Genomic DNA, 12,880 nt, shown 5'->3' on the forward strand with positions numbered 1-12,880 from the left:
CGTGAAGGACATCCAAAAAGTGTGACAACACCAGAAATGATTCATCAAGTTCACGATATGGTATTGGATGACCGGTGATTCAAAGTACATGAAATTGCTGAGACTAGGCATTTCAAAAGAACATGTAGGATATATTTTGCATGAATTGCAAATGAAAAAGCTTTGCGCAAGATGGGTGCTGGGCTTGCTCACAGCAGATCAAAAACACACTTGCATGAAAATCTCTAAATAGTGCTTGCAGCATGTTAACAAGGAATAAAACTGATTTTGTGCATCGATTTATTACTATGGATGAGACTTGGATTCACCATTACACACCAGAATCCAAACAGCAGTCAAAACAGTGGACAGAAGCCAAGTTGTCCAGCGCCAAAGAAAAAGTCGGTTCCATCAACAGGAAAGGTCATGGCATCGGTGTTTTGGGATACTAAAGACATTTATTAATTATCTTGAAAAGGGTAAAACAGTAACCGGGTGATATTCTGATCTTTTAACCAGACGAAAAAAATTCGTGAGAAAAGATCTGGTGTGCAGAAGAAATAAAATCAGGGCAATGCATCTGTCCACAATGGTGTTTTGGCAATGGGAAAATTAAGGGAACTGCACTATGAATTGTTGAAACATCGACCCTATTTCTCAGATTTAGCTCCCTCTGACTGCTGTCTTTTCCCAAACACTTTTTCGCTGGTCAGAGTGTTTCTTCGAATCAAGAGGTGATCGCAGTTGTAGAGGGGTATTTATTTTGCAGATCTTACTTAGAACCACTACAGGAAATGGGATAATGGCACTGGAGCATCGCTGGAATAAATGTCTTAGTCTTAAGGGAGATTATGTTGAAAAATAAAAATAATTTTGAAATTATAAATTCGTTTTTGTATTATTAGGCCAAGAACTTTTCAGATCACCTTGTATTATAGAATGTGAGCCACTCTAACAACCTTCCAGAGAGCACCAAACCTAGAGTCGCCCAACTTTGACTTTGAAATTATCCCTTCCTCACTCAGTCAAATTTATCTGCTGTCTTTATCCTCTTGTAATGCTAGCAACCATTCTGAGCCCTTTAATTTCCTCTCCTTAGAAATTGATTTTCTCCAATTCCACTCCTAACAGAAAAATCCTAGATTTTAATGTCCTTAACACCAGCTGGCTTTCCTCCTCCAAGCAGAGATGTCGGAACATTTGCCATCACTAATGACCTTACACAAATTGTTCACATGCCAACCAGAATATCAGATAACCCGAAACACTTTCCAAATGCTCTGGATCTCTTCCTTACCAATGACCCTTCCAAATATACAGTGAATGTGGTGAGCCACCTGGGTAATTCTGACCATAATCTAGTGCTCATCTCCCCCATGCAACGCTTACAATCACTCCCACACGAGCAGTTTGTCATAGCAGTGCCAAGTGGGAACAGCCTCCTAGACTGCTATGCTTCATTCCCATGGTTGGACTATTGTTTCCAGCCTTCTAATCGAAACATTCACCGAATGTATTAATAAAGTAATCCTCACTGGCATTGAAAGATATATTCCCTACACTATTCTGAATTGCCATTCCCTATCTAAACCCTGGTTCTCAAAGATGTACCAAGACTAGAAATGAAAAATCAAGCATACCACAACTAGCTGAAATCAAGAACTCCATCCTCTTCGGTTATACTGAAGCCGAAACTGATGCAAGAAAACAATGAATGCTTCCAAAACAATTTGAACAGGCAAAAAACAATGCTTGCCCAAATGAGAGCCGTGCCTTTTTGGTCTCTTGCCAAAGCACTTGGTCGTAACTTTTGCCATATGCTATTCCTGTCCCCCATCATACCCAGATGGTCCTATTGCATCGTCGCCCACAGAAAAACATCTCCTAGCTTCCAGTGCACACAACTGACAATTGCAAATGCCCCCAGTCATCCCAACTACCCAACATGCAATGCCCCACATATATCCTTTTGCCAGAAAGAGATCAGAAACCTATTGTCTAAATTAGACACAAAACATCTTGCCTCGATGGGATTCCAATTGTTCTGGAGGTCTATGCACCAGAACTGACTGGGATATCCCAAAGCCTGGAAATTGGCCTATATTCAACTCATTCTTAAGAAGGGTGACAAATCACTGCCATCTAACTACTACCCTATCTCACTCACCTTAGTCCTGTCTAAAGTGATGGAGAAAACTATCAATTCTGAACTCCTGCACTACCTTGAAGGCACCCAGCTATTAAACAATCACAAGTACGGATTTCGTCGCTGCCGATCAACAGGAGATCTGCTCTCATATATCTCCCACCTTTGGACAAATGCGAAGGAGAAATTTGGCGAATCGCAAGTACTTGCACTTGATATCTCCAAAGCTTTTGACTGCATCTGGCACAAAGGCTTACTAAGCAAACTTCCATCATTTTGGACTGTCTCATGACTTCTGAAGTTGGATTGCCAGCTTTCTGTCTGGATGGTGATGGTAGACGGTTCCCTATCCTCTCACCATTCAGCTAATGCTGGAGTTCCACAAGATTCTGTTCTCTCACCAATCCTCTTCCTTCTGCATATCAGTGACCTACTCCAATTAACTTAAAACCTATCCTCTCACTATTCAGCTAATGCTGGAGTTCCACAAGATTCTGTTCTCTCACCAATCCTCTTCCTTCTACATATCAGTGACCTACTCCAATTAACTTAAAACCTAATACACAGTTTTGCAGATGATAGCACATTGCACTGCTCCCTTTCATTTGACAAACCTTACTCTAAACAACTTACTTCGACGTACAGGACATCAACCACCACTGCCCTCAATTCTGACCTCCAGGCCATCCTTCAATGGGGCTCAAATAACCTCGTCAACGTCAATTCTAGTAAAACCCAGTTCTGTCTTATTTCACACAAAAATTAACCATTTCCCCCAGTATTATTTTTGATAACACTCAAATTTCCAGACAAGAGGAAATTTCTCTTCTTGGAATTACCCTGACATCAGTCCTCTCCTGGCATAAACACATCACAACCATTGCATCATCAGCTTCCAAAAAACTAGGATTTCTCTTTCACTCAAGACATTACTTCACTTCTAAACGGCTGTTAACCTTATTCAAGTCACAAATCCGCCAGCTATCAAATACTGCTCTCACATTTGGGGTAGGGCTCCTAAATGCTCCCTCAAAATGTTCAACTCAATACTAAGGAGAGCAATTAGACTGATAAATGACTCATCTCTTACCAACTTACGTTACTCGCTTTCACAGAGACGTTTGGTCTCTGAAATTTGTGTATTCTACAAATATTTCCATGGATAATGTTCATCTGAAATAGCTTCAATGATTTTCCCACTCAGTACTAAGCCCATTGGAACACGTACAGCTGCCTCCCAACATCCTTTGACAGCACACCTTGAATCCCACAGAATAAGTTTATTTTCCTCCTCCATCCCTGCTACTGCTGTACTGTGGAACAGTCTTCCTTATATATTTCCCAAGGAATACAATATATACAGACTTTTAAATGAAATGTCAACAAGTTTCTCCTTTCCAAACCCACTACCCATAGGTTGATCAACCAACCTCTCGTGTATGGGCCCAAAATAAAAATAAAAAAATGCTAAAACATGATCTTCCCTTAATGAACCCATGCTGTTCATTGCAAAGTAGAGATTTTCTGTCAACCCATTTCTGAATGCAAGCCCTTAACAACTTTTCCAGAATCTGCTCCTGAGATACTTATCGGTCGATAGACATATCGGTCATTGTGCAATAGGATTGCCATACATCCTTTTCATATGGAATCTTCCCTCCCTGTTCTGAGACTCAAATTATATAGCATGTTTAAAGGGATAGCCAGTTCAGCTGAACAGGCTTTTAGCATCTGCTGATATCTCAAGAGCTCTAGTACTTCCTCCTCATCCACATGAGTTTGCTTATACGATGAAGAGGTAGTGGGGAATTCAAAGTTGCATATACCAGGTTGATAGCTTTTAACGAAATGGCTACTCATTAGTTGAACAATCACTTTTGCATCAGACACCCGCACACCATCTGCATTCAGTAGAGCTATTCTTTCAAATTCGTTCTTTCTTTTACTTGCAGCATAACGATAGAATTCTTTTGGGCTGTCTTTAACTTGCAGAGGCAGTTTATTTTCATGCCCGGACTTAACTTTCCGTACAACACTTGTGACTTTGGCCTGATGATTATAATTATCATAACTGACATCCTTATGAACACGATATTCCTTCCACATCATCTTTTTCTTACGAATCTTGCTTAATTAGATTACACATCCATTTCACTCCTACTCTATTTATTCTTTGAATTCTAGGCCTGAGGACATTCTGATATCGCATTATTTAAATATATAAAAGCCTTAGCAAACTAATTCTCTGGAATTTATTTTCTTTTCTAATAACCCAATTACAAAGGGTTGTTTCTTTAACATTGGTAGGGGAAAGTCCACTTTTCGACTTTCCCGCCAATGCAGATATGTCCCTGGTCTCTTATTTAATTTACTTTGTTCAATATGTACATAAGCAATCATTTACTTTTTCTTATTTATACGTTTCTTGATTACTACCTTTTTCTACACTTAAGACCAATCAACTCAGGAATTGCTTGTGAAACAAGACTTAAAAATTTCTCCAGTCAGTAATCTTTTAGCTGACAGTCTAGCATAATGGCACAAGTCTACACAGACCATAAGTTAACTTCAAGTTTTCTCTTTGCGGCTCCTCATAATAATAGATATTCCAGCACTTGTTTCTCTTATATATGCACTGATTTGTGTGTGCATGTAGCAGGTTGATAACGTAAAATGGTATGAAAGGAGGGGCAGCTCGTGCATAGGCACTGAAGAACTGCAGCACCCCCAATTTTTCTCGATATATAAATATATTTATTAATTTATTTATATTTGCTTGTAATTTTATCATCAATAATCCTATACAATTCACTTATTTTGTATAAAAAATAATACAAATCCATCTTGTAGCACTTAGGAGGCTGAAGGACGCTAGCAGCACTGTGTTTACAACAGTGTCATATTGCTACGCGCGCAAGCATATGCAGGTCATAGTGAGATGCGAGCTATTAGCGTAATGAGGCACTGTCCGTCGCGCAGTTCCACTGTTGTTTATATGCAGTTTGTGTCAGTAGTACAGTGTTCGTAGTGCTTATCGTGTTTACTCCGTAAACACTATGTATCCCATGATCAACAAAGAAAAACTTAAAACTGAACTTCGAGTATTCTACAGTAGACCCGTCATGCATGATTATTGTAAATTAACTCACTTGTTAAAATTTATAACAGAAAATAATTTAGCTTGTTCTTAGTGAAATTGCTGTATTGATAAAAATTCTCTTGACAATTCCTATGACTACATCAGAGCCTGAACGCTGTTTTTCAAAATTAAAGAGAATAAAAACATTTCTGAGGAGCACTATGAAGGATAGGTTAAATGCACTTGTAATGATTTCAACGGAGAAAAAAATTCTTCAACAGTCACAGAAACATCAAGGAAAATGTTATTCACCTTTTCGCTCGAAACAAAAACATGAAGAATGATTTTATTTTTAAGTAATTTTGAATTATACCAAACTGTATAATTTTATAATAAACAATATTTTTTAATGTTTAATTTTTTTAAATTTTTACCATAATTTTAATATTTTATCCAAAAACGTATACACTGTACTTACAGTGTGTATGTATATTTCGCAAGTTGCAGCACCCCCCCCCTCACGATTTCAAGCCACGATCCGCCACTGGAAAGGATTGACTGGTATTTTTGTAGAGCATGGAGAAAACAATGTGTATCCAGCACAGTTTAATTCCTTCTGGCATAAGACCAGCACACTCATACATTAGTATATATGTAACAGAAGCTAGTATTACAGTAACTGTCCAGCTTAACAAATCTGAATTTTCCAGAAGGGAATTATCAGTTTGTAAGGTACCATTTATAGTTTTTAAGTAGTGAATTATAGTAACTCCATATAAACATCCAGTGCATATGAGAACTTATTTGCAGACAGGATCAAAACTATAGTGTAAAAATGAAAAATACACAGATCAATATTCAAATCATTTCTGTTATCATTTTATATTAATACTCACTGTCAAACACCACGGTGTCAAATGGTTTATTTTGGGTGGTCCTCACTAACAGACCACCTTATCAACCATGCCGTCCATTGTTATATGAGTTTTATACACCCTTCAAGTTATATGAGTCAGTTATAAGAATAAGGCTAATCCTCCTCCAATAAACTATGTTGATGACATTTCATCTGTTTCCAAAGTTACCCTTCAATCACTCCCAGGTCCCTTGCCTACTCTATATCTTTCTATAGATTCCCACCAATTATAAAATTTGCTAAGTTGGCTCTTTCCAACCTACTATGATCTGATCATGTGGATGGATGTTGGTAAATGTCTTTAGATAATTATAACTTTTAGACCATAACCCTGTATATTAGGTTGAGGTGACTTGAAAGAGTTGTGTTTAGTATCTGGAACAGGGCTTCAAGATTATCCAACCCTTCTTCCATTCCATTCATAATACTAATAATACTAATGTAGGTAGTACAGTTACAGCCCGAGTTGCGTAAGTAATACATTCTGTAAACCGTTACGTAACTCGAATTTTACGTAAGTCGAATTTGTAAATTACATACTTGTATGCATTAATTTTTTTTTGCCATTAATTAGATATTTTCCATTTTTAACATTTTTCATTTTTGGGGCGATTAAAAAAATCAATTATAAAAAATTATCAATTACATTTCAATATTATACATAGTGTAAATTTTATATCCTTATATAAGGACATATAAGGCCTTCTTATATAAGAATTCTTAAAAAAGTTATATATATAACTTATATAAGGCCTTTTCCTGGATAATCAGTAAACTTAACGGTATCTGCTTCTGTGTCAAATCCTCGATCCAGTGAGACAACAATTTCTCCATCTCTGATATCCAGCCACTTCTTGGTAATAATTGTGCCTTCAACGCTACCGCACCTTTCGGGCATTCAACAATGCAAACGTTATTCTTCGCTATTGTATTCACTGTCAAAATAGGTCAATTTATTTCCCCAGCTATTGTTGATAGAATTTTCCCGCCTTCATACATATGAATTTTTTTCAATTTTTCTTCTAAAGTAATTGCAGATCTTTGTTTTTTTAGATTTATTTCCAGCGCATTCGGTTTTGCATTTGCATCCCGTTTTAAAGGTAAAAAAAAACAACGAAGCCTGCAGTGATAATAAGTGACTGAGCTAACGAGCGAGGCATCTACTACTGTACTGCAATAAGGCTGTCAAAGATGCACCTGCGCAAAGCCGCAAATGTGTTCATACACTCTATCTTACGTAACTGCGAATTTACGTAAGTCGCGTGTTACGTAACTCGGGGTGTAACTGTATTTACATTTAAAAAATGCCTCCTTGCTTACCTTCCGGATTTCAAATATTTCTCCTGTATAACATTGAATTGGTCATATCTCCACCCATTCGGTTTATTCAAACCTGAAGAGCCACAGCAGGTCTTTTCCAATTTTTTCTCTCATCTGAAGACAACAGCATATCGCCATTAAAACTTTTCAATTAAATATTTCATGTTAAAGATACCAAGCTATTTTAAACCTGGTTTTACTCCATTTCCCAAGTAAGCATACAGACCAATAAGTCAAGTTTGCGCCTGCACGTAATGCAAGTCTAGCTGACCCTGTAGGTAGTGCAAGACCAAGATAACTCATGGTAAAAGTAGAATAAGCTCTGATCACTAATCTTAATATTTACCCAAATATTAAGGTGGGTAAATATTAAGATTAGTGATCAGAGCTTATTCTACTTTTACCATGAGTTATCTTGGTCTTGCACTACCTGCAAGGTCAGCTAGACTTGCATTACGTGCAGGCGCAAACTTGACTTATTGGTCTGTTGGCTCACTTGGGAAATGGAGTAAAACCAGGTTTAAAATAGCTTGGTATCTTTAACATTTATTATACCCAAGATAAAATACTTTCTACAATTAAATATTTCATTTAATTGTAGAAAGTATTTTCTACAATTCGAATATATAGACGCTTGGGCAGCGCTTTGTAAAAAAGATACCTATTTATGCTTCCTTCTGCTAATGCCTCTTATTCCCATATGGAGTAGGTGAGGCCATTTTAGTCTGATCTACCTTTTGTAGCCTGAGTATTAGTTACATTCCACCATTAGCTAATCGGAGATAGTTTCCCTTAAACTCTCACTAATGTTAAATGGCATCTGGTGAAGAGAAGGCATCAAACAAGTTGTCAGTTCATGGTTCAGAACGATATTATTGTCTGAGACACTGGGTGTTCCCGCAGTCAGTTTTCTTGAGTTTATAGGGCCCGAGCTTCCCGGGGATATTCCACTATTACAAGGGGGAAATAGATCTGAGATAGAAAAGATTCTCTCCTTAGGACAATTTTAATAGATCTTTGTTGGCAGAAACGTGTAAATTTCGGCAAGCATCGATATTACTGTGTAATTTGCGCTTATTATTTACTTTGATGTTTCTCTAAAGATCGAAGACCATTTCAACAATGTTTTTGTATTCATTGAGACGATACCACAACTGATATTTTAGATATCGTCTCTCAATCCTTTATCAGATAGCTTTCTGAGAAGAATTTCACCTGAGGGATTGCTATATATATATATTTTTTAGAATTTATTCTGTTTATGTTTCCTTTAGCAATCATTATCATTCGAATTCTTAGTAGATTTCACCTAGCACATTAATCTGCTTAGAAATGTGGAAAGTAAATTATACTTGATAAATAATCCTATTTACCCGATCGTGAACAATCAAAAGTTTGCTCCTGAACTCAGAAGACAATACCGAAAAATAAATAAATAATAAAAATAAAAATAAGTCTAGAAGAAGATAAATGTAAAAAATAAAAAAAAACGACAAAAATCCATTCCTACAAAATGCAATACTTCCATAACCACTTCACTAACATTTGTGGTCTTAAATCTAACAATACCATGTATGCCACCACTTAGAAGCATTGGATTACAACTATTACCTCTATCATGTCGTCTTTATCACTCTGCCGGCCTGGTTGGCAGAGTGGTTAGCGTATCCGCCCTCCAGCCAAATGGCTGCGGGTTCGAATCCCGCCATGGGCACGGATATTTGTGATTGTCTTAAAATATTACTGGTGGTGAAATTACTGGCGCTGAATATATCAGCGGTAGATGACATTGGTGTAGATCAGGGCTGTCCAAAACACTACCCGAGGGCCGGATGCGGCCCGCGGAGAGATTTTGTGCGGTCCGCCGGTGGGGTTTGATTTTCACGAGAAAAAAATTAAAATAACAATTTGAATCGAATGCTTATTAGATATTTTAATTCTATCACTAATCAATAATTGGATGTTGGTAATTTTATTTGGCGTTTTTACATCACTATATACCCACATGTTTTGCAAATATTAGATGTGTCAAAGAAGCGTTCTGACACTGTGTTGTTCCAACGCTCATGCTCTGGGCGCTTACGGGGAATATGAGCACGCGATTAGTGTTGTTCGTTTGTTCAGCTATTGAGGTTGTGTCGCTGCTGATCACCAAATTACTAGATACGCATTGTGATGCGGCCCTCGGATAATTTTTTTTTAAATGCGGCCCTCGGTTTACCTAAGGTTTGACAGCCCTGGTATAGATGATGAAGGTTGGTGGAATGATGGAGACGGAGAGTTGTGGAGTAGGTGCCTCCCTCGATGAGTCGTTGGACTCCCTGGAGGTGTTACGTCATAATAATAATAATAATAATAATAATAATAATAATAATAATAATAATAATAATAATAATAATCGGACGCTACTACCTATTGGTAGCCTTAAATGCTGTTACCACCTCGGCTTTTCAGTTTACACATGATTTCTAATTCCACAGGAATGAATTTATGCATTTGTGAAATATAAGATTCTTTGTCAGACGATGCTAAACTCTGAACCTCTCTCTTTTATGTCTTCTGGTTCAAAATTTCCTAGCCCTATTCTTATATTCGTTTGTTGTATTCATCACTTTCCAAATTCATCACCACTCTGATCTTCTTTCATTATTTGTCTTTAAAATTTGACTTTCTACAGTCCAGATATTCAAGCAGTGAGGTCATGTTGAAATCAAATCACAGATCTTACCGTCTCCATTTCACTGGAATTGTAAAAGGAATTAGAGTCTGAGGAAATGTGGTGACTCTCTATAGTGCATTTGATCTGATATGACACAAAGGCCTATTTATCAAACTGCTAATAACGGTCTAATGTTCACTCTTGAAAATGGATTGAGAATTTCATCTTTGGTTTCTCATTACATCATCGTGGATGGCTTCCCTTTAGCCCACTTCCTCATAAATGTTGAAGTATTCCTGAGATCTGTACTATTGCAATAGCTCTTCGTTGTATGTTAAATAACCTCACACAAACCTGAAGTCACACTCAAGGCTTTGTTGATGAAATTACGTCCTTATTCTTTCCCATTCGACAGACGTTGCAGTACTCAAATATGCCAATATACAAGAATCTCTATAATATGCCTCAAATATTGATCCATTGCGATATTTCATAAGGGACAATCTTGTCAACTTTGATACCTACCAAAACATCTTATCCTATTTCATACAAGAATAATCCCTTAAAAATTTCTCTATGAATGCTTGTTACAGCTAGAAGACAGTAATTCATTTATTCTCCCACACATCATGCTTGCATTCTCTCAAACTCAATCCAGTCTTTTTCACAACAGAGGTTCTGTTAACGTCTTGTGATTTTTCTGTAGGTATTTCACACACACACACACACACACACACACACACACACACACACACACACACACACACACACACACACATGGAAGCAAGTGCTGTTGTGAGAACTATTGAATCAAATTTTGGTCCTCTTTCATTCCACTTAATTCTGTACTTTGGAATTATTTTTCTTACATAGGGATGGGTGAAGAAAGAGTTAGGAAGTGAAATTCAAGGGACATGTTGCAGAAGGTTATACGGAAAATAAATTTTTGCTAGGAGGTCAATTCCACTGTACAAAGTACGCGTTTCGATTTCTGTTTACACACATCTGAATCTCTGGGTAATAAGGAAATATTTGTGAGATGTAGAGGCGAATAACTAAGTCTTTCAGGACTCTGGAATGTTCAGTGTTAGATGTGTATTTCACATCTAATACTGAACAACCAAATCCCTTAACACATTAAGGGATCTGGTTTGCAAAGCTTGGTGAAGAGGAGAAGAGATGATATGATAGATATCAGGTTGATAGGTTGTACAGGGCTGTGAGTAGTAGGGGAAGGTCATCCCGGAAACTGTGTAGCAGTCATGTGAGTCAATGCGTTGCCAGAATATGGTGAATGATACAAACGCTGAATGGTTTCATATAAAGTATGCGAGATGTGTTCAATGAGTGTGTGACCGCCAGTTGTGACGCTTTTGACTTCATGGAGTCCATAAAATAATACAGTCGACTCTCGACTTACGATGGCCATTCCATTAACACATTCTCCGAATACCTCACTCTTTCAAAACCATGGACTAGGGTGTTACTGTTGCTACTGAGGATTAGAAAACCCATGGAGACTTTAGGAATGTATATATAATGTCTTGCACTGTATACAAAGAATGTAGTTGTAGCATAGTGTACGGCGAGAGCAGAGTATATGAATGGAGTTTTGAAGAAGCTACTGGAAATATGTTCATACATTCCCACGATTTGACAAAAGACACGCCTTGCAAGAGATAGGTGACAAGAGAGCATCTAAAGCGTTAAAGTGGAAGGTTAGTATTGAAGAAGGTAATCAACAGAACAACTTCTTTATTACCTGGCGATCCATCAATTAATTAGCAATCACCAATATGAATTATGCTAATTCTCCTTCTATAGCAGATTTCCTAGCTAACCGTATCCACCTTTGGTCACAGGGCATGGAAAGTTTCATAGAATCTCACGTGATCGCTATTGGCATCAAGGCCTTCTCAGCAAACTACCAGTGCTGAAGTATCTCAGCATTGAAATCTAAAATCTGGCTTCGTTATATTGACGATGTTTTTCTTATATGGGAACACGGCCCAGACAACCTCAAAGTTTTCTTAGTTCATCTAAATAACTTTCATCACAACATGAAATTCACCTCTATAAGTTAACAATTGTCTTTCTTTTTTAGACATAAAGCTAACCAGGAGTACTGATGTTATTAAAATTTCAATCTTCAGGAAACCAACACATACAGATAGATATCTTCACGCATCCTCTCACCACTTCCTCCTCCACAGAAATATGGCATTATATCTACTCTTGCACATCGGGCCAGATCCTTATTATCAGACGACGAAGAGTTTCAAAATGAACTTAATTTCTTCAAAAAAAAAAAAAAAAAAACTTTGTCAATAATGGTTTAGCGCCAAAAAGTATTAAGAAACTTCTTTTTCACCGTCGTCAACAAACTAATTAATGTTCTACTACCCCCAGAGCTTACATTTCCTTGATTTACATTAGTTCCCTCTCCCCCAAACTGGCTAGAATTTTTAAGAAGTTCGACATCAAAACGTGCTTCTCTTCTATTCTTAGTCAGCCAAAAGAAAAACATCACCATCTTCAGTTCCCAGGAGTATACAGAATTATTTGTAGTTGTGATAAACTTTACTACGGACAAACTGAAAAATCAATCTTTCTCCGTCTTGAAGAGCACAAAAGAGACATCTCTTATAATAGAATCCGAGCCAATGCCCTCGCCAGCCACGTCTTGTTCTCTGTAAACTCTGATGAAGGCCGCCAACACCAATAGGCTGGAATCAAACTTCTAATATTCACAAATGTTACGATGAATTTCAAAGACGTATC

This window comes from Typopeltis vanoorti, chromosome 9 (genome assembly GCF_054136105.1).
Source record: "Typopeltis vanoorti isolate ZY-2024b chromosome 9, IOZ_Tvanoo_1.0, whole genome shotgun sequence".
Lineage (NCBI taxonomy): Eukaryota > Metazoa > Arthropoda > Arachnida > Uropygi > Thelyphonidae > Typopeltis > Typopeltis vanoorti.